This window comes from Tinamus guttatus, unplaced genomic scaffold, assembly GCF_059628265.1.
Source record: "Tinamus guttatus ecotype Peru unplaced genomic scaffold, ASM5962826v1 Tinamus_guttatus_pri_ptg000103l, whole genome shotgun sequence".
NCBI lineage: Eukaryota > Metazoa > Chordata > Aves > Tinamiformes > Tinamidae > Tinamus > Tinamus guttatus.
In genome coordinates this window covers 260,812-282,481 of record NW_028288637.1, presented here as the reverse complement: position 1 = coordinate 282,481, position 21,670 = coordinate 260,812, and the positions used below count along the sequence as shown (strand labels likewise).

The 21,670-nt window shown below is 46.7% G+C and overlaps 1 long non-coding RNA gene and 2 pseudogenes across 2 annotated transcripts in view; all 3 read right to left on the bottom strand.

Annotated features, from left to right (window-relative positions):
- LOC104573408 (zinc finger and BTB domain-containing protein 7C-like) overlaps positions 1 to 11,290 on the bottom strand; it is a 54,336-nt pseudogene extending 43,046 nt beyond the window's left edge. Inside the window, exon 1 of the transcript XR_015913159.1 lies at positions 11,228 to 11,290. The product of XR_015913159.1 is annotated as a zinc finger and BTB domain-containing protein 7C-like (transcript). The remainder of the gene's footprint in view (positions 1 to 11,227) is intronic.
- The window catches only part of LOC148595417 (uncharacterized), a 379,015-nt gene that overhangs the window by 99,639 nt on the left and 257,706 nt on the right, over positions 1 to 21,670 (bottom strand). The gene's annotated exons all lie outside the window — the stretch shown is intronic.
- On the bottom strand, positions 17,685 to 19,182 carry LOC148595420 (uncharacterized; annotated as a pseudogene).

Here is a 21,670-nt window from a genome sequence, read left to right as displayed (position 1 = left end):
TCACCCCAGGCGAGCTGGGGTCCGGAGGTAATCACAGCAGGAGGCAAGAGCCAGAGCCCTTTGCTTTTTAAGAGGAATTTTGCACCTGTGACCATGAATGTCATTACATGGATCTGCAAAATTGGCAAGGTGCTCATGTGAGAGCAGAAACCAGCCTTTTTTATTTTATTTTATGGCTTCATGGGAGCTGCGTCACCTCCTGTGTTACAGAGAGCCCAAGAAAAATTTCTGGTGACCAAGACACTGTGCACAGCTCAGAGGAGCAGAGTCCCTCCTCTGCTGCAGGTTGTGACCATGGCCTCAGGTGAGTCACTTCACACCTCCATGCACCAGTTTGTCCCATGCCTGAGCTAGAAGCAGTATTTCTTGGTATATAGTATTTCTCTTTTTTCTGTTTACACTGTGAATTTACTGGTTTAGAGCTTACCTCTTTCAATAAAGTGCTAGACCTAGGATGCTAAGTGAAATTCATCCACACAAGAGCAAATATGTTTCAGTACAAAATTAAATAGTTTTTCCCCCTCTCTTTTTAGACAACCACGCTGTCATGTTTCTACACAAGTACCAGGCTGATGTTTTCAGATACTAACCTGCTTCTATCAATGTAAAAATAATCTTGCCACATTAGAATGAGGAGAGATGTTTTAAAGAACAATCTTTAAACACAGGAATTCAATACCAGGCCTGAAGGGCTTCTAAAGGGGATTGAAATCTTGGGTGTTCCTAGATGCTTGAATTCATCTTGCATATCTTATGCCCCAGAAGCAAAAGATGTCTCCAAGAGGATTCAGGAAAAGATTCAGGAAAGGACCGTACAGGGAGATGCTCACAACAGAGGCGGATCCTTCTTTATGACCCCCCTCACCATGGTACCCCTTGTACTCCTCACCTGAAATCTCATCCATTCAGCCTAAAACAAACACAAGATTCGTGGTAACGGTCCCCACCATGACATAGCCTCAACAAGACCATCTCTGTCTGCACAAAAGGGAAGAAGCTGGTTTTGCATGAGCCCCATGGGGTCTCCCATAGTCTCCTGTCCCACCTGCCCCTTGCAGGAACATCTCTCACCCTCTGCTCATTGCCATTACAGGGGTGGGAACCTCAGCATGGCTAGTGTAGGGTGCATTAGCAGGGAAGGTAGGGGTTAAATAGCTAATGTAGAATAAGCTGAGTCTTAGAGCACAAGGACCCATGATAACTGGCAGAGTCCGGATGTCTTGCTCATGGCAGGGGCAGAACCCTTGATAGATGGCAGGGTCAGGATGCCCTGCTCATGGCAAGGTCTGGACCCTTGATAGGTGGCGGGGTTAGGGTGCCCTGCCCTCAATCAGGATGATAGGGGGGCTGCTTATCCAGATGTTTTAATTCAGCAAAATAGATAACATTAACAAGAATGCAAAACAGGAAAACGGGAGGGGGAACACTCTTGGGTAAGAACGGTATAAAAGAGGGACGCTCGAAGTGGTCGGGGTCCGTGGTGTGACCCCTGCGTGGGAAAGCCCGGACCCCAGCTAGCTGGTAATACTTATTATCTTTCTTCTATTAATAAAAGACAATATATATCTATGGTGGTTGTCTCTCTCCCTGTCAGTTCGGATACCGGACCTAACATTTGGGGGCTCGTCCGGGATCCGAATGCAGGGGAGGAGAAAGAGATAGAGAAAGATAATAAGTCAAGGGAGGCCTCAGGGGGTGAGAGTGAGCCGACAGAAATCCAGGTGGACGCACCGAAGGATAGTCGGCTGGAGTCTGAGGGAGACGTCCCTCAGACTCCCACGAGAAGGAAGGGTGGTTGGTTAGGTTGTTTGGGAACACCGTATCTCCTTGACGAAAGGAGACCGGTGTGGGAAGGGAGAATTCTGTTAATAATCGCCCTTACTGGTTTACTGGCAGTTGTATTAACTTTGGTTTTAAGCGACGAGCTTGATACAATGGGACAAGGGAAATCCACCCCTTTGTCATTTATGTTAAATCATTTTGGATATGTTAAACGTCGGGCACATAATTTGTCTGTAGAAGTGTATAAAAACCGATGGGAGGCATTTTGTAAAAGTGAGTGGCCAAGTTTTGATGTAGGCTGGCCGAGAGAGGGAAGTTTTGATTTAGAATTAATAAGGAGAGTAAAAGAGGTAATAATGAGACCTGGGTCAGAAGGACACCCAGATCAATTTCCATATATAATCACATGGGAGGATTTGGTTCTGTATCCACCCCCATGGCTGAAACCTCTTTTGGGGGAGGGTAGGAAAGACGGAAAAGTTGATATTTACGTAGTGAGAAAGGAAGGGAAAAAAGCAGTACTACCAGATTCGACCTTATATCCAGAAATATTAGACGAAGAAAGCAGGCATAACCCCCCCACTTACGTACCTCTGCCCGAGGCACAAAGGGAGGCGAGTAGTAGTGATCAAAGAAGGGGGAGAAGGGAGAGAAGGGAAGATAGGGGTCCCGCATATAGGACACGATCTCATCAAAGAGAAGATGAAGAAGGAATATCAAGTACCACCCATGCCTTCCCAGTTAGAACGATTGGAACAACTGGGCCACAGGGACAGCGTACGTATCAATACTGGCCATTCTCTTCTAGCGATTTGTATAATTGGAAAAGTCAAAACCCCTCCTTTTCCGAGAAACCGGGGGCGTTAATTGATTTATTAGAATCCATCTTGTTTACGCACAACCCTACCTGGGATGACTGTCAGCAGCTTTTAAAAGTGCTGTTTACGACCGAAGAGCGTGAGAGGATCCTGATCGAGGCGCGAAAGTTGGTGCCGGGAGAGGACGGGAGACCCACCGGGCAGCAGAACCTTATCGATGAAGGATTCCCATTGGTAAGACCACCGTGGGATTTTGAACAACCTGAAGGTAGGGAGCGTCTTCGAACATACCGGCAAACGCTGATGGCAGGGTTGCGGGCGGCAGCGCGTAAACCTACTAACTTAGCAAAAGTAAATGCTGTTAGGCAGGAAGCCGAGGAAAGCCCTGCCGCTTTCTTAGAGAGAATATTAGAGGCGTTTAGACAATTCACTCCTTTAGATCCTATGAAGGAGGAGAATCGGGCAGCTGTCATCTTGGCATTTGTAAATCAAGCTGCCCCGGATATAAGAAGGAAATTACAAAAGATTGAGAGGTTGGGGGAGCAAACCTTACAGGATCTTTTAAAGGTAGCAGAGAAAGTGTACAACAACAGGGAGACTCCAGAAGAAAAACAGGAGAGAATAAGAAGGGAGGATTGGAAACACCAGAGGGAAATGGCTAGGAGATTTTTTGAAGCAGGAGAAAAATCAGAGAAGCAAAGAAGGGGACCACCACCCCCCAGAGGAACAGGGGTACGGTTAGGAAAGGATCAATGTGCAATTTGCAAAAAGAAAGGACACTGGAAAAATGAGTGTCCAGAAAAAGGAGAAAGGAGGCCACCTAGAGTACTGGTGGCAAAAGAAGATAGTGACTGAAGGGGCCGGGACTCGGAACCCTTCCCCGAGTCTTGGGTAGAATTAGAAATGGAAGGGAAACGTGTAAAATTTCTGGTAGACACAGGGGCTGAATACTCAGTAATAAATAAAGCAGCGGGGAAACTATCGACAAGGAAAGCTCGAGTACGAGGGGTAAATGGGAGTAAGGTATATCGGTGGACATCAGAAAGGAAGGTAGATGTAGCTAATAGACAAATCACGCATTCATTCTTGTATATACCGGAGAGTCCGGTACCCTTAATGGGCCGGGATCTCCTAACTAAATTGGGGGTAAGGATATATTTCGAGGACGATGGGGTAAAGATCAATGACCGGGAAGGACAACCGATACAGGTCCTGACTGTTAGATTAGAGGACGAATATAGACTGTATGAAGAGAGGAAGGAAGAAATTGGACCAGAAACTCAAAAATGGATGAGGGAACTCCCAGAAGTATGGGCAGAGAATTCGGGGATAGGAGAGGTTAAAGGGAAAACTCCTCTGGTCGTGGAATTAAAACCAGGAGCTCACCCGATTAGGGTTAAACAGTACCCAATGACCCCTGAAGCTCGACAAGGGATAGCGAAGCACATTAAAAGGTTACTGGAAGCTGGCATTCTGCGTAAATGCAAATCTCCGTGGAATACTCCTCTACTGCCAGTAAAGAAGCCCGGAGGAGATTTCAGGCCAGTTCAAGATCTGAGAGAAGTTAATAAAAGAGTGGAGGATGTGCATCCTACAGTCCCGAATCCATACACTCTGTTAAGTACGATGCCACCAGATATGGGATGGTATACAGTTTTAGACTTAAAGGATGCCTTCTTTACCATCCCCCTGACAAAACAGAGCCAGGAAATGTTTGCTTTTGAATGGGAAGATCCCGAGAGCGGATATAAGGGTCAGTTAACTTGGACCCGATTACCACAAGGGTTCAAAAATTCACCGACTTTGTTTAATGAAATACTGCAGGAAGATTTGAGTGAATTCAGGAGACAGAATCCTAGTGTGAAATTGCTTCAGTATGTGGATGATCTGCTGCTAGCAGCAAGAACGAAAGAGGAGTGCGAGGAAGGTACGAGGAAGTTGTTGCAAGAATTGAATAAACTAGGATACCGAGTAAGTGCTAAGAAAGCTCAGCTATGTAGTCCTGAAGTAACATATCTGGGATATAAGATACGAGATGGTAGGAGATGGCTAACTGATGCCATGAAAGAGACTGTTCTTCGGATTCAGGAGCCCAGATCTCCAAGGGAGGTTCGAGAATTCTTGGGGACAGTAGGATACTGCCGTTTGTGGATACCTGGATTTGCAGAGAAAGCGAAACCTCTGTATGAGGCGAGTCGAGAGAAACCGGACTGGCAGTGGACAGAAGCTATGGGAAAATCTTTTGAGGAACTGAGATTAGCCCTGCTAGAGGCCCCTGCACTTGCACTCCCGGACCCAGCCAAGGATTTCCATTTATATGTGAGCGAAAGAGCGGGAATTGCTAAGGGAGTGCTAACTCAAAAACAAGGACCTTGGAAAAGGATAGTGGCGTACTTATCAAAGAAATTAGACCCAGTCGCCGCAGGGTGGCCCTCGTGCCTTAAAATCATTGCAGCCGTGGCAATGATGGTTAAGGACGCAGACAAACTCACGTTTGGGCAAAAACTGTATGTAACGGCTCCTCATTACGTAGAGGCATTACTCAAACAACCGCCTGAAAGATGGATAACAAATGCTAGGCTGACTCATTACCAAGCCTTACTTTTAAACCCAGAAAGGATTATGTATACGTCCCCAACGACTTTAAATCCAGCCACTCTCCTACCTAACCCAGAATATGAAACACCTGTGCATAATTGTCAGGAGGTGTTAGCTGAAACTGCGACAGTGCGGGAAGATTTAAAGGATGAGCCGCTGCAAGGGGGAAAAGTGTGGTTTACAGATGGAAATAGCTTGGTCGAGCAAGGAAAAAGAAGGGCGGGAGCTGCAGTGGTAAATCAGAAAGGAGAAATAGTTTGGAGCCAGCGTTTACCAGACGGCACTTCGGCTCAGAGAGCGGAACTGATAGCCTTGGCTAAGGCACTAGAAATGGCAGAAGGAGAGCGAGTGACGATTTATACAGATAGTCGCTACGCATATGGGACAGTGCATATACACGGAGCAATATACAGAGAAAGGGGATTTCTTACCTCCGCAGGAAAAGAAATCCGAAACAAAGAAGAGGTTTTGCACTTGCTGTCAGCTTTGCAGAAACCAAAAGCAGTGGCAATTGTGCATACCTTAGGACATCAGAAGAAAACCGATACGATAAGTAGAGGGAATGCAGCTGCAGATAGTGCAGCCCGGCGAGCTGCGTTAGAAGGACAAATACAAAGGGTACTAGCCCTGACTCACAACACTTTAAGAGAAGAAGAGGAAATTGGAGAGGATGAATACACCCCAGAGGAGAAGGAGTGGATTCAAAAGGTCGCAGAAAAGCAAAGTGCAGGAGAAGGACATTACGATACAGAAGGAAGAATGTTAATTCCTAAGCGGTTGGGACAGAAGATGGTGCAACAGTTACACAGTACCACACACTTGGGGGAAAGAAAAATGGGACTGTTAATAGAAAAGTTCGGGTTGAGATTCCAAGATCAGAGGAAAATATTAAGAGGGATAATAGAGGGATGTCAAGCATGCCAGGAAATGAAACCATCGAGGGTCAGGAAGGTACATGAAGGTATAAGGGAAAGGGGTGGTGAGCCTGGAAGGCATTGGGAAGTAGACTTTACAGAAATAAAACCAGGTAAATACGGATATAGATATCTGTTGGTATTAGTAGACACCTTTTCAGGGTGGGTGGAGGCCTTTCCCACTAAGCAAGAAACAGCCCAGGTGGTAGCGAAAAAACTTTTGGAAGAAATAATCCCCAGATATGGGATACCGGTGAGCATCGGGTCTGATAATGGACCAGCTTTTGTGGCAAGGGTTACACAGGAATTAGCCCGAGCACTGGGAACCAACTGGAAATTGCATTGTGCCTATAATCCTCAAAGTTCGGGTCAGGTGGAAAGGATGAACAGAACCTTAAAGGAAACCCTTGCTAAGCTAGTAAAAGAGACTGAAGAGAACTGGGTAACAATGCTACCTTTTGCCCTATACCGGGTTCGGATAACTCCATATGTACTAGACTTTACACCATTTGAAATAATGTTTGGGACCCTACCCCCAGTATATCCGTTAGAGATAAGGAAGGGAATAACTAAAAACTCAGGAATGAGGAAAGAGATGCAGATCTTAAAAGAAATACAAGATGAGTTATTCCCATTACTACAAAACTGGTATAAAAGAAATCAGAAGGGGTCAGAAATGGATATTGAACCTGGAGATTGGGTGTGGGTAAAAAGGCATAAACATTAGAAAAAACATTAGAAAGCAGATGGAAGGGACCTTATGTAGTAATTTTAGTAACACCCACTGCCGTTAAGGTCGATGGAATAGGACATTGGATTCACCATTCCCACGTCCGGAAGCTAAACAAAGAAGAGCGGAAGAAAGCAGAGGAGTGGGAGGTCCGAAGGAATAGTAACAATCCTCTGAAATTGAAATTAATTAGGAAAAATGTACAGTAACACAATTTGGGTAATTATGGTCCTGCTAATTATGATTCTGAGGTGTTCTAATGGGATATACAACATAGAAGAGAGAAGTAATATGTGGGTGACTTGGGCAAATAACACAGGGAATCAGGAATTCTGCCTGTCCCTCACCACCGCTAGTAATCCATTCAGAACCTGCTTGTTTGGGAAGCCGGGATTTGATGACAACAGTTTTAAAAAGGTATACAGAGCGGCTATAGACTTCTTGCTCCTCGCCCATGGACAGGGATGTGAGGAGTTTGAAGGACGGGTTGTTTTAACCTGTCGGACCATAGCCAATCGATTCAACAACAATTGCGCTGGCTCAAGGAACACACTCAGAAGATAACACGGGAAGAAGGACTGATGGACGGATGGCTAGAGTCATTGTTTGGAGGGTTACCTGGGTGGATATCAGGACTGATAAAAGAAGGATTACGCGTATTTGTAATTCTGTTATTACTGTTACTGTGTATCTGTATAATGTGGAAATGTGTAATGGGGGTAATGGAAAAAGCTACAAATCGAGTTAATTCTATGCACATAATGTTCATGCGACAAACTCAGAAAGATCGAGAAAGGATTCTCTGATATTAGCAAAAGAAAAAGGGGGGAATGTAGGGTGCATTAGCAGGGAAGGTAGGGGTTAAATAGCTAATGTAGAATAAGCTGAGTCTTAGAGCACAAGGACCCATGATAACTGGCAGAGTCCGGATGTCTTGCTCATGGCAGGGGCAGAACCCTTGATAGATGGCAGGGTCAGGATGCCCTGCTCATGGCAAGGTCTGGACCCTTGATAGGTGGCGGGGTTAGGGTGCCCTGCCCTCAATCAGGATGATAGGGGGGCTGCTTATCCAGATGTTTTAATTCAGCAAAATAGATAACATTAACAAGAATGCAAAACAGGAAAACGGGAGGGGGAACACTCTTGGGTAAGAACGGTATAAAAGAGGGACGCTCGAAGTGGTCGGGGTCCGTGGTGTGACCCCTGCGTGGGAAAGCCCGGACCCCAGCTAGCTGGTAATACTTATTATCTTTCTTCTATTAATAAAAGACAATATATATCTATGGTGGTTGTCTCTCTCCCTGTCAGTTCGGATACCGGACCTAACACTAGAAGCCACCACAAAACTCTCCAAATTAGCCTCCTCTAAAGGAGAAGGCAATCCCCAAAATCCTGGCAAAAGACCTTTATAGGGTCACATCCCAAGGTTGACCACACCTGAGCTCCATTCACCTGCAGCAAATGGGGAAAAACAATCAAAAAGCCCACAGAAACTCTGGCCAGGTGATCACTCTGCAGCTCCTCAACCTGTGAGATACACAGCTGCTCCCAGATGCAGGTGGCTTCAGCCTTGACTGAAAATACTGTAGCCTGAAGGTACCAAAAATAACAAGGGGTTATGAGAAAGTCTCAGCTCTCACATTATCCATCTGATTAGGAGGCTTTTTGGAAGCCATCTTAAGTATTCTTATTAAAATATAATCAAGACAGCCTGGGGTTTTGTCCTACGTGTGACTGGTGCCGTGCTACTGAGCTGGCCTGCTGGAGGCAAGTTGACAGGTCATTATTTTGTGTCCTACAAATTCTATGAGCCAATAAGGAAACTCCAACAATTTGATGGTTTATCAGTTTGTAGGTTGGGAAAGGGAATTATTTCAATTGAGATAATGATTCTATTCCTTTCTGGCAAGTTAGAGCTTTTGCTTCTCGTGGGGGTTCTGGCAGAAGCAGATCCAGGATAGGGATGGGAGCAATCACACACTAGTTAGCAGGAAGATGCCATCGCAGCCAACTTAAATATCTGCACAAATTGTAGGGCGAGCAAAACTGCTTCTTTGAGAAAGAAAAGATGTCGACACGGGGGTCTCGGACACCACGGACACGATCAATGTGATCAAGCAGTGCCAGTTTATTCAGGGTTCCAAATGCGCTTATATGCAAGGCTTCCCCGAAAACGCGAGCGCTTCTTTACAATGATTGGTTAAGTCCACGCGTCTGACTATACAGTGTGGTAGGCTAACTAGCAGTGTCCACGCGTCCTTACGTTTAACAACTGTCCCCCTCTACTTGTTTGTCTCAACTCTTTGACTCCTTATCTGACTCTCAGCCGAACTCCTTATCTCTTAGTTAGCAGTCCTTCCGCCCTTTCAGCTAGGCTTGGCGCCCTTCTGCCCTTTCATCTAGGTCTGGTGCCCTTCTGCCCTTATCTGGCTTGCTCACAACATGACCACTGGCCTTCAGAAATCCCACAAAAAGAGACCAAGATTTCAGGAGAAACAAAATCTATTTGTAAACGCCAGGCAAAGCCAACAACAAGGAAGCCTGAGCAGGAGTGCAGAGATGATAACAGAGCCTGGTGGATAGTTCGCAGAATTATCAGATATCGTCCAAGTCAAATATGCTGAGGAGCCAATTATTTAATGCTAAGTGCAGTGCAAATGGATGTTTAATAAGCTGAATCACTTCAGGATTTTAAGAGCTCTGCTTATTTCAGCAAAAGGGGAAAAAAAAAAAAAAACAGCTGATGTAAATGAGCAAAGTCACCGTCACCCCCCCCCCCCCAATGCCAGCAATATAAAACTCCTCATAATTATGTACTAGAATCTCATGTTGTTGCCGGTCCCCCATCCTGAGACACTGGCAGTGTCTTTGCCAGTGTGGCAGGGCCAAGGTGCAAGGGGATGAGGTGCAGCTGTGTCTGTGGGCTGCTGGGGGGCACAGCCAGCAGCTCCCAAAGCTAGTGCTGCAGATGGTCTTGTTTATGGGTGAGCAAGCTGGTGCTCCCAGTGAGGCACACCGAGCTGGTTTCCATCTGATTGCAGAGAGGCAACAAGGAGAGAGTGGGAGGTGTGGGAGCAGTGGAGGAGTTTGGGCTCCTGATTTGGGAGGAGCTTTGGCCCCTGATTAGAGCGTGTGTTGGAGCGAGCAGCCCACATCGCTTCGCAGGCCATTCTGCTCAGAGGGCTGCGGGGAAGGGCCAGGACTCTCCCCACAGTGCCTCTGCAGCACCTGGGATGCAGCTACCCTCCTGTGACCCCCCATCCTCTCCCCAGCTGCAGCAGAGAAGCCAAAGCCCAGTGTCCTCCACAGTTCCCACACAGCCAGAGGAGAGAATTGAGCTTCTACTTCATCCCAGATTTGATATCTAAACTAGACCAGGCATAACATGAGCTAAAACTGCCTCCGCTCACTCTAATGTGCCTCTGCAACTCAGTCAGTCATCTATATTGTTAAAAGTCTGAGAGAGAGTCATTCCTGCAGCCATTTCTCATCCCTGCCTGCGACACATCTTCCTCCTGCAAGCTCACACCTATGCTCCATGCAACAGCTGAGTCTCCAAATGCACCTCTCCCCATGATGGCCATGCTCCTGCACAGGCATGTGGCCCAGAGTGCCCTGTCTCCTAAGGAATAATGCAAGCTAAGGTGCCCTTCAGCACCTATAACATCTGCCCACATGGACGGCACGAGAAGTTGCTCCACGAGGGGGAATTGCAGGTACTCACTGCCCAGCTCTGCTAAGGATTTGAGCCGTGCAAGCAATGGGATTTGTGCAGAAAGCCTGGTGCGAGGCTGGATAACCCCATGAAGCACATCCAGCTCTGGAGGCGGCTCTGGCATGTCTGAACCAGCTCACCAGATACAAAAAGGAGGCTCCTTTCTTCCTATTCAAGACCACTAGGCAGACACCCAAGCCACAGCCTCCTGTGTGACAGCTGTAGAAAACAGACCTGGAGAGGACCTTGAAATGTCACCCAGATTGCCAAGCACAACAAAAGCCAAAAGCACTCAAAGCATTAACAAATATTGCTGCTCATCATACTCCTGTGCAGCTGCTAAAATATCTGCTGCTGAAATATCCCTTTCCAGGACTGCAGCATAAAGGACGCACAAATTTCTATCTTCTACAGATTTACGAAAGGAGCAATTAGCAGTTCTGTCATTTATAACAGAAGAGGATCATATTTTTGTTAAATCCGATCAACACTGCAAGCTGCCCAGATCGCAGTTCCTGCAGAAGTCCCCAGAACCTGAAAACCAGATCCCAAGATGTCAGAAAGGCACCAGGCCAGCACCGTCTTACTCCTCAACGCATGTCCTGCTTCCTGAGAGTAGCCAGCTCTCCCCACAAAGCCCCAAGCCCCTCAGGCAGCAGCGCACACTCACCGGTACCCTTGTCTTCATTTCAAATCTCAGCGGATTTTCCCTTGGTGCCTTGGACCATTTCCTGAGAAACAACGAAGAGAAAAATGTTTCATGAGATCCAGAACTGAGCTTCTTCACCTGCTTCGAATGCCAGCTCTGGAGAGGCCTTCTGCTGTCTTCTGTGCTAGTTATCCCACGAGAAATCACAGAAGCAGCCCTGTGCTTGCCCTTCCACTAGATCCACCATGGCTGGTGCAGATGACCTCACTCAAGCCATGCCTGGGCACCAGCCCTGTCATTGGGGCCAGAGCTCTCTAGGCCATGGTGGAGTTACTTCTGAACCAAGGCCAGACCCCAAAACTCTCCTGCTCTTCACCTCAGTGTCACATCCCTACTCTGAAGGGCTCCAGCCTGTTTCACACCAGGTTTCCACAGGCAGTTCAGGTGATTCTGGGCTCCTCCATGTCCCACGCCTAAACCAGCAGGCCTATACCATGAAATCCCTTAGCAATGCGGCATCATGGATGCAGAGGTGCCAACCCAACCCACCTCTCAGCTGTAACAAATCTTCTGCAGCAGCTGGGAGATGAACAGTCCAGAAACAGATCCTCTCCAAGTGGCACTGGCAGGTTTACCCATCCCTGTGGGATTATCGAGTTTCTGTGCCTTCAAAAATACACAGCTCAGATCTCCAGTGGTGTTGGCAACTGTGTTGAAAATGTTGCAGTTTGAAAGCCGCAGTGGTAGTAGTGGTGGTGGGGGGGAAGGAGATATCAAAAAAAAAAGTATCGGATTCACAAACAGTCTGTGGACTGTAGGTCCGATCGCCTTCCTAGGAGCGAATCGAGTTCCCAAATAGCGTGATCCACTATAAGCTCGACCCTGGCAGTATCGGATTCACGAACAGTCCGTGGACCGTAGGTCCGATCGCCTTCCTAAGAGCGAATCGAGTTCCCAAATAGTGTCACCAACTATAAGCTCGACTCTGGCAGTATCGGATTCACGAACAGTCTGTCAACTGTAGGTCCGATCGCCTCCCCCCAAACAAGTAGTCGAGTTCACAAACAGTATGATTTATTCAAATGCAACATTTACAAAGCAGGTTTCGGATGTCAGTACAGGAAATTCTCTACTAGAGCGTGGGATTTTTTGCTAGCTCTGATGTACAAATGTGCAATCATCACTCACCCCAGAAGATGGGAGAGGTCTCTCAGTCTCGAGTCTCCTCAGGCAGCGTCCCAGCGCGAGGGGAGGGAAGGGGGATCAGCCTGTCGACTGACCCAGGAGTTACGATGGTTTCTTCCCTCTCACTTCTTAGTCTCTTCAGGCAGCGTCCCAGCGTGAGGGGAGGGAAGGGGGATCAGCCTGTCGACTGACCCAGGAGTTATGATGGTTTCTTCCCTCTAGACTTTTCATCCTTAGTTCACCTTTTATACTTTTCTTTACATTCAGGTGGAGCTTGAGTGACTAGAGTCATACTTAATATTGTTATTGATTGGTGAAAAAGTTTCTCGCTTTCATTTAAAGGTACAGTCCACCGAAAATCTAGAGCGCATGCTCAGTGAGGGGTGGTCGTACCTCGGAGGCGGGTAACTTTTGGGATGGAGGTATGGTTTTCACATTATAATGAGCAAAGTTCAAGCAAAGTTCATCATTTGCCACCTTTGCTGGCTCAGCACCGGACTTGTTATCGTATATCTCTCATTAGACAGCCACTGTGCGGCTTATCAGCAGCCCAGCACAGGGAGTGCAACAGAGTTTGGCCGCGGAGCCTTCACCCCGCTCCATCCTCCGTTACTCCCTTTTGCAGCTGCGAGGAGGGCAGATTGCGTTGCCCAGGGAACCGTGGAGGAGCAGAGTCCGTGCGCACCAACCATCCTGGAAGTGGCAACTGTGTAGCACCCCAAGCAGGCCTCTGTAATGCCAGAGCTGTATTAGGCCCTAGTTTTCCTCTCAGTTCCTGCTTTCAAACAATTCTTCCACAAACACTCCTTCCACACTATCCACCCCGTGACTATAGTCACTCAAGCTTCACATGAAGTTGTTTAGGTGTTAATATTACATGCCCTAAACATGATGCAGTTAAGCGAGTGATTGCACATTGGTACATTAGACGTGGGAAGTTACAGGAAAGGCAGGGAGTCTAGTTCTACAGGAATATATATATATACCTAAAATATTGCAGTTACAATAGTAAGTAATGCTTATAACAAACTTTGTATCCACCCCGTGACTCCAGTTACCATTGTATATTGAAATTTAGTCTCAAATTAGAGTCTTAGTACTTGGGACATCAATAGGGTCATCCACCTGTAAAGGGGTATAAGCGGTGAACTGAATCATCTTTATGTTAATAGCTTTCATTATAGTAGATTTTACACAGGATATTGCTATACTTAGGATAATTATCATCACAATGAACATCACCACATATTCTATCAAACTTTGGATCCAACCAGTGACACCAAAGCCAAACCAACTAAACACCTTCGCCAGCCAGGTAGTGTTCATTGATTCCCGGAGTTCATGGGTGTCTTTCGCCACCTGTCGTATCTTCTCTAATTGGATATCAAGGTCCTGTGTAACATTAGGGATATAAATGCAGCAGTCGGTACTGGAGAGGTTTATGTAGCCACAAAGTCCATTTTGGCGTAACAGCATCAAGTCCAGTGCCATCCGGTTCTGAAGAGTCATTTTTGATGTGGCTTGTAGTTGTTGATCGAGCAACTGTATACTAGTATCGGTGGCATTAGCTAATTTTTCTACTTGATAGGCTAGCTTACTTAACCATAATCGCGTTTGCACAGTAGCACGACCAAATCCAAAAAAATCCTTCCATTCCCCAGGCTATGCGGGTGGCTGCTCCTGGGTCCTGCCACCCTTCTACATGTCCTGACAGTTCTATTTTTGCCCGTTTTGCTCGAGCCATCCAGTGGGGCCGGAGGGGAGTTCTCCTCCACATGGGGCACAATGTTGGAAGGCCCAAGGTACACTGGAGTTCAGGTAATCCAGCCCCTGAAGAGGTATACATATTGCCATCACTGCAGGCCCAGATCAAACCAGCTGGAGCGTCACCAGAAGCTATACGGCAATCATTACGAGGCACAAAGTCTTCACTTACTGATTTATATTTTATGCTGTGATTATGGCACAGACGGCCTATTTTTAGGGAAATGTAAACTGGCCAATAGTGTCTGACCCAATCGTGTTGTTCCCAATTGGAGCAATTTATCACATTTTGGCAATACCACAATGCTGGCTGGTTTGATACTGAGCCAAAAGAAAATCCTGGGCCAAATGGTACTACAGATTTGGGTAGAGGCAAGCAAGCGGTAATACTAGATTCATTGAGAGCAGTTGCAAACCCCTTTATTAAAGTTTAGGGCTAAGTTATCCTTCAAACCATGGGTGGCAGAGTCAGGGGCGGATAAGGTTTGTGCGTTGTCACTATGAGTATCTCCTTGATTCCAGTGCACTAAACATACCAAGCCAAAGCATATCTTCCCAACGCAAGTTGGAAATATCATATTTGCTAATCCTAACTACAGCTCTATAACCCTATTACAAATATCTGATTAACAACACTATGCATGAAACTAACAATCCTGATGGATACTCAAGATAGGAGAGTCCTTGGTTCCAGGTACAATTGTCCAGCATTCCGGGTTTTTCACATCCTGGAAAACAAAAGGAAGAATGCTCGGTCTCTGCCTTGACCGGCACAAATTGGATTGTTATTGATTTTGCAAGCATAAACAAGCAATTATATTTGGTCAGAAGTCGGGAATGATCCACCGACTGCTTATGCGGTGTGTCTTCCCACTAGCATCAGTGGCTTCCCAGGCACATAGTCCTCGAGGTTTGGCCAAAATTAAAGGAACAACCCCAATAGAGGGCAATTTTGCCATCACGGGCTGTCCCACCTGCATTTGAATAGGTGTATGCTTTTGTGACTCTGAGGGCTCTGATAAGGTGGGAGCAGGTGGTCCTGTGGGACAGAAAGCTTGTATTTTGGGGCTTCCATAAGTTCCCCATCTGTTATTTACTGTGTAGACTGCTTGGGATAGCCGCAGATCCCAGTTAGGCTGTGACACTTTTGCATGTTTCTTAATCATGCCATTGACTCTTTCCACTATACCATTAGCTTGGGGATAATAGGGAGTGTGAAACACCCATTTTATTCCTTCTTGTTTTGCCCAATCTTGCACTACAGTAGCAGTGAAGTGACTGCCATTATCACTTTGTAGACACTCTGGTGCTGGGAGGCTACTAAACCAGTCCTGCAGGATTTTCACAGTATTCTCACCAGTGGCTGCACTTACTGCCGTGGCCATGGTTAGTCTGGATACTACTTCCACGCCTACCAGGATGTATTTTCGACCACGAGCAGGTCTTAATGGTCCTACATAATCGATTTGCCAGGTGCTCCATAAGACTTTGTTTCTTTGAATGTGCTGAGGGGGAGCTTGATTAGGATGATTCATTTTCAGTCGGAGTTGGCATTGAGGGCAAGCTGATATGATTTCACTAACTAATGCTACTGACACAGGCCATCCCCGTGCCACACATTCGTGATATAGATCATTTTTTCCCGAATGTCCCCTTTTTACATGCAACCATTCGATTAGCCTTTGCCACTCATCTCCTTCAGCAGCTACTGTTTGCACTTGCGCTAACCTATCGACTTCCTCATTCCACTTAGTTGCTGGTGCACTAGTTTTTGCATGTGCCTTTACCCATCCTATTTCTAAAGGTCGGTGTCTGCTTACTTCCAAAAGTCTCTGCCAGTCACTTGTCCTCCACACTGGTACACGATTTACCTCCCAATTATTTGCTTCCCATTGACATATCCATTCTGTTGCTCCCTTAAATGTGGCATAGGAATCAGTATAAATTACCTCAGCTCCATTTTCCACAGCTAACAGCAGGGCTCGGAGTTCCCCGACCTGGGCGCTACCGTCACCCTCCTCAGTTACTGACCGTCCTGAGATTATTTCCAGGGCTGCTGCCTTATAATTCCACCCCGTGCTTGTTCTTCGGGCAGAGGCATCAGTAAACCACACTCCATCCTTTTTAGAGGATACAGTGAATTCTGGAGCTACCTTAATAGGTGAAGGCTTATAAGGAAGACATAATGTTGTAATGTCTGAGCTTACTGGCTGTTGTAATTTGGAGGTCTTAGTTGGTCCTTCTTTTAGTGCTAGCAAGTGGCTTATTCCTTCTAGATAAGCATACCATTTGCGGATCGTTCCCTTCTGTGCGACACCTTCAGGAGGGGGGGCGCCTTTAAGAATAGGGCTTAACAATGGAAAAGGCCCCTGAACGATGATATCCTGTGAGGTTCGTAGTTTTTCTGCCTCTTTCACTGCACGAACTAAGGAGAGAAGTCCCTTTTCCCACTCAGAATAACGCTGCTCTGTCTCTTTAAAGGAGGTAGACGAGAAAAGCAGGGGTCGCGAAGGACCTGAAGCTCCTTTTTGAAAGATGCCGCAATAGGAGGCATGTTCAGAGAAACCCCATTCAGCCCGAAAAGGGTCCACTGGATTTAGGGGGCCTAACCTCTGATTGATAACTAATTCATCCTTTAGGGTTTTAACAGCTTCTGCATGGATCGGAGTCCAATCCCACGGTTTGTTCTTTCTCAGCAAATCATACAGAGGACAGGCAATTACAGAGAACCCAGGAACATGTTTCCTCCAATATCCTAGTGTTCCCATTAGTTGTTGTAGTTCCTTCTTGTTTTGGGGTAGGCGTCCCTTTTCGATCTCTGTTAATGTATCATCGGGCACAGCTACAGCTCCTGATACCCACAAAGCCCCCAGGAATTTAACTTCTTGTGCTGGACCTTGACATTTGGATGGTGGTACCTCCATGTCATGGTCTGTTAATAGTTGCCAAACAGTTTGAGCAGTTTCTCGTACACATTCTTTGTTGTTTCCACCTATTAGTATATCATCTATATATTGATAAATGCATATTTCAGGGGGTTTCTTTACTGTGGCTAGAAGCTTTGCAAGCGCATTATGTGCAATAGTGGGTGAGTGTTTATATCCCTGTGGCAATCGATTAAAGGTGTATTGTACACCATCCCATGTAAATGCAAACTGCGGCTTATCTTTATCTTCTAAGGGTACCATAAAGAACATATCTTTGATATCTAGGGTGGCCATCCAGGGGTGTGCAGCTGATCGTATAGCCATGACAATCTCAGCTATGCTAGGGACTGCCGCTGTTAGTGGGCCGGTGTTATGATTAAGTTTTCGGTAATCAATTGTCATTCTCCACTTGCCATCTGGCTTCTTGACAGGCCACACCGGGGAGTTATATGGAGAATGGGTTCGGCCAATTATGCCTCGCTTTTCTAAGTCCACAATTACTTCAGTTATTCCCTTCTTTGCAGCTGCAGGCAAAGGGTACTGGGGAACATTGGTCACATGAGATGGGGGCAGGGCATGGGTTACTTCCAGCACTCCTACCGTTAGGCTTTCCTGCTCGTTTCCTCCAAAATTCCAAACACTACCATTAGGCAGGTACCATCGCTTTCCTCTAAGTACATCGTATCCTAGAATGTTCCCAGGGTGTGAACTTAGTACCACATCCACAGCTGTCATCCTCTTTTCCCCAGGCAACCATAATTGGGTCCTAGCAAGTGGGCATTTTTCTTTAGCACCTGTTACTCCACTAATCACAATAAATTTTTGAGAGGGTTTAATTCCTAATGATTCTGCTTGCAACTTGTTCAGAACACTAATCTGTGCTCCAGTATCAATCAAAAATTCTAGACTAAGTTTTTTTGGACCAACAGGAATTGATATATAGGGTTCTTTGTTTTTGGACCATTGAAAAATATGTATCATGCGGGTTGGGCGGCCCGAATCCCAATCCGCATTGCTTAGTTTTTTTGATCTCCTAAACTCTTCACTTAGAGGCGCAAAGGGATTGTTTGTTCTGTCAGAGGCGGGGGGAGATTCAGTTGCTCTGCGTTCCAGGATTTCAACCAATTTTCTGATGCAGCTAGTGGATTGCCCCTGCAGCATAGCGCGGGGCACTCCTAAAGCTAATGCTTGTCACCATAAATCATTGCGCAGAGGGCTGTTAATTTGATTTACTGATGCTGGCAGACCCTGAAAGGGTTCCAGTTCATGTTTCGGGTATGGTCGACCCTCCAATTTTCTTGTGTGAAATACCTTCCTAGCTCTCCCTGATTGTTCTGATAGAGGCTCAGGGTCTGACCATGCCATCTCTCGTCCATAACTCACCATGTCATGTAACAGCTCTGCCCAAGTAGGGACGTGTGCAGGGGGGGCGTGAAGGTTCTGATCATTATGATGTCGGGTCCGAATGACCCTTTCCTTTAAATTTTGCATATATATCTTTGCTGTGTCAGGCAGACCCTTAATAAGGGGCCTTAGGTGGACTGGGTCTACCGGAGCCATTAACGGAACATCAAAGCGTCCTCGGTCATACATTGCCTGAATACAAGCAGCTTTCTGCATTGCCTCTGATAAGCCAGACAGCCCCCTAACTTTGATTATTAGTGGCTCGCCTCTTTCTCTGGGGTCTATTCCCCCTGCCCAGTAAGCAACTCGAGCAGTAATAGATCAATTATCATCTGGGAACCCCTCATCTAGAAACACTCCTGGTCCCCAGAAGCCTAAAGATTCTTCTCTGTCTAACAATATTCTGTCGCCACCTGAAAGGGAAACTCTCCACAAGTATTCAGTTTCGGTTTCCCCAGGCTTTCTTGAAAATTTAGTCTGCAGTTCTCCTAATTCTGAACCTGAATAAGGAGTAGTCCGAACTGTGGTGCGGGGATTCTGACCTCGGGGACCTTCAGATGTTTCGGTCTTTATCAGCGGCCGAACAGCCACTAATTCTGAGGACTCTTCTTGTATCTCTTTATCTGGATCTCCCCATATGTCCCCGTCCCAGTCCTCAGGCTCAGTGTTAGTAATTAACTTTCTGATTTGCCGCATATTAGGGGGTCGGGGTGCCTGCATCAGCATTGTTTCAATTCGCTGCTCCAGTAACTGGGTACGTCTCTTTTCCTTCTCTAATTCATACTGCAAATGTTGAATTTCTGAATTCTTACTTTGATAATCTAATTTCAATTTCTGAAATATTTTATAGTCCTTCTGCGCCTGAATTAAGCAACCGCCCAGAATAGCACAAATAACACCCTTGCCTTTGCCGTCCTTAAACTTAGCATGGCATTCCTCCATTCTTTGCAAAACCTTTTCAGGATCTGACCAATTATCTCTGGCCCAATCTTCCCCACCTTCTGAGGGACCACATTTCTGTCTCCGTAGGAATTCCTTTATCGACATCCTGCCGACTACGCCAATTTTGTGTTGAAAATGTTGCAGTTTGAAAGCCGCAGTGGTAGTAGTGGTGGGGGGGGGGAAGGAGATATCAAAAAAAAAAGTATCGGATTCACAAACAGTCTGTGGACTGTAGGTCCGATCGCCTTCCTAGGAGCGAATCGAGTTCCCAAATAGCGTGATCCACTATAAGCTCGACCCTGGCAGTATCGGATTCACGAACAGTCCGTGGACCGTAGGTCCGATCGCCTTCCTAGGAGCGAATCGAGTTCCCAAATAGCGTGATCCACTATAAGCTCGACCCTGGCAGTATCGGATTCACGAACAGTCCGTGGACCGTAGGTCCGATCGCCTTCCTAAGAGCGAATCGAGTTCCCAAATAGTGTCACCAACTATAAGCTCGACTCTGGCAGTATCGGATTCACGAACAGTCTGTCAACTGTAGGTCCGATCGCTTCCCCCCAAACAAGTAGTCGAGTTCACAAACAGTATGATTTATTCAAATGCAACATTTACAAAGCAGGTTTCAGATGTCAGTACAGGAAATTCTCTACTAGAGCGTGGGATTTTTTGCTAGCTCTGATGTACAAATGTGCAATCATCACTCACCCCAGAAGATGGGAGAGGGCTCTCAGTCTCGAGTCTCCTCAGGCAGCGTCCCAGCGCGAGGGGAGGGAAGGGGGATCAGCCTGTCGACTGACCCAGGAGTTACGATGGTTTCTTCCCTCTCACTTCTTAGTCTCTTCAGGCAGCGTCCCAGCGCGAGGGGAGGGAAGGGGGATCAGCCTGTTGACTGACCCAGGAGTTACGATGGTTTCTTCCCTCTAGACTTTTCATCCTTAGTTCACCTTTTATACTTTTCTTTACATTCAGGTGGAGCTTGAGTGACTAGAGTCATACTTAATATTGTTATTGATTGGTGAAAAAGTTTCTCGCTTTCATTTAAAGGTACAGTCCACCAAAAATCTAGAGCGCATGCTCAGTGAGGGGTGGTCGTACCTCGGAGGCGGGTAACTTTTGGGATGGAGGTATGGTTTTCACATTATAATGAGCAAAGTTCAAGCAAAGTTCATCATTTGCCACCTTTGCTGGCTCAGCACCAGACTTGTTATCGTATATCTCTCATTAGACAGCCACTGTGCGGCTTAGCAGCAGCCCAGCACAGGGAGTGCAACAGAGTTTGGCCGCGGAGCCTTCACCCCGCTCCATCCTCCGTTACTCCCTTTTGCAGCTGCGAGGAGGGCAGATTGCGTTGCCCAGGGAACCGTGGAGGAGCTGAGTCCGTGCGCACCAACCATCCTGGAAGTGGCAACTGTGTAGCACCCCAAGCAGGCCTCTGTAATGCCAGAGCTGTATTAGGCCCTAGTTTTCCTCTCAGTTCCTGCTTTCAAACAATTCTTCCACAAACACTCCTTCCACAGCAACAAGCCCACGTCCTGCAGGCACCAGACCCAGCTGGGCAAGATGCATGAGAGGCACCACCCCAAATCCTGCCAATACAAGGGCCTCATCCCTCTTAACTTAGGCCTTTGTTTGGAAAAGCTAAAAAGAAACAAGTGAGGTGAATATGACTACATTCAACATCTACTAATTGAATAGTGAAGTATGTTGATGGCCAAGGCCAAGGGGTGGTTCACGAGGGACAACGAGGACAGTAACTGGCTTGGAAGTGAGCGGGCACCAGGCAGTAGATGAAGGGTGAGTAGAACAGTGACTGGTTTGGGGGGTCCTGACTTCCATTTAATCACCATGTTGGGATGTGAGATGGTGCCAACAGCAATCATATTCCCCGGCCAAGAACCCCCTTAGGTGCAGCTGCCTGCCGGCAACCCTAAATCTCCTGGATAAGGGATGGATAAGGGATGAGAGAACTGGTGGGGCAGTTGCACATGTGGCTTGTTCTCTCCCGGGGGGGGGGGGGGGCAGTCACACATGGTAAGCAAGGACATAATTGGAAATTGCTTCTATAATTCAGCAGTCAGATGGACAAGTGTTATCTGCAGGCAAAAGCAGCGATGAGCTCACTACCGTGTACATTCTCCCCAAACCGGCACCATCAGCTCACACCTACCACTGTTTTTTGCTCTCACCTGCTCTTAAACCTGGTTTTGAACCTGAATTTCTGCTGGGGTCAATGAGTTCT